Source organism: Chrysochloris asiatica, unplaced genomic scaffold (genome assembly GCF_000296735.1).
Source record: "Chrysochloris asiatica unplaced genomic scaffold, ChrAsi1.0 scaffold00020, whole genome shotgun sequence".
Lineage (NCBI taxonomy): Eukaryota > Metazoa > Chordata > Mammalia > Afrosoricida > Chrysochloridae > Chrysochloris > Chrysochloris asiatica.
The window spans coordinates 28,698,774-28,699,971 of NW_006408538.1; positions in this window are offsets into that span (position 1 = coordinate 28,698,774).

Consider the following 1,198-nt stretch of genomic DNA (forward strand, 5'->3'; position numbering starts at 1 on the left):
CCTCCTCTAGTCACCACCATGAAGGTACGCAGATAGATATTGAGATATGAATGGAAGAAATATTGTCCACTATTTTTATCTCTGAAGGTCAGTTGGGTATCTGCATATGTACAACATATTTCTCAAAATAGGTGCGTCCTTGTATATAGTAGTTGGTGTTGGCTCTTGCCTTTTATGTTGGGCTTTTACAAGTTGCAAATAGAGTTTGGCTGTATGGCCAGACCTGCTGTCTCTTGTTAGGTAAGGCAGGAGGTCCTGCCCAGGTCAACTTTACTGCTAAGTCCCAGAGTCAGACGTCATAAGAAGCAGCCAAAGGATTAACTTGTGGGACTGCTGAGGCTCTAAGGGATCTCTTTGCACTGTGGGAAAATTGTACCCTGTGGACACAATGCTGGAACCCTTTGGGGGTACACTCTCACCCACCTGAAAGTGCCCAGGCTGGGCAGAGAGGGTGAGACAGGGAAGAGGAGGAAAGAAAAGTGAAAAAAGCTATTACACCTCTTTTTCTAGATGCTGCCCTGTGACTTCAGCACTTTATCTCTAAGGAGTATTCTGGCTGTACTTCTTCCAATGCAGATTTGTTTGTTCTTCTGACAACCCATGGTACTTTTAATATTCTCCAACTCAATGCATCAATTATTCTACAATATTCCTTACTCTTTTCCAAATTTCACATATATATAAGGTAACATATTTCAAATGTCACGTATATTGGAGAACTGGCATGGTGCTGTAGGATAAGCACTCTATTGTAAAGTGAGTTTGAACCACAAGGTTTACGGTTCAAACTCACCAGTCATTCTTGAAAACCCTATATAGGGTCACTATAAGTTGGAACTAACTCAATGGCACTTAACAACAACAATAACAACATGAGGTGACTGAAATACCATGACTTGAGTCAGGTGCACCTGAGTCCTCAAGCTGACATTTTTGCTTTTGAACACTTTGAAGAGATCATGTACAGCAGATTAGCCTAATGCAACACTTTGTTTGAAACCTTGACTGCTGCTTCCACGAGACTTGCTAGTGGACCAAAGCAAATTGAAGTCTTTGACAACTTCAATCTTTTCTCAATTTATCATGATGTTATTTATTGGTTCAGTGGTGAGGAGTTTGTTTTCTTTACATTGAGGAGCAACCCATACTGAAAGCTGTGGACTTTCATCTTCATCAGTAAGTATTTAAAGCCTCTTAC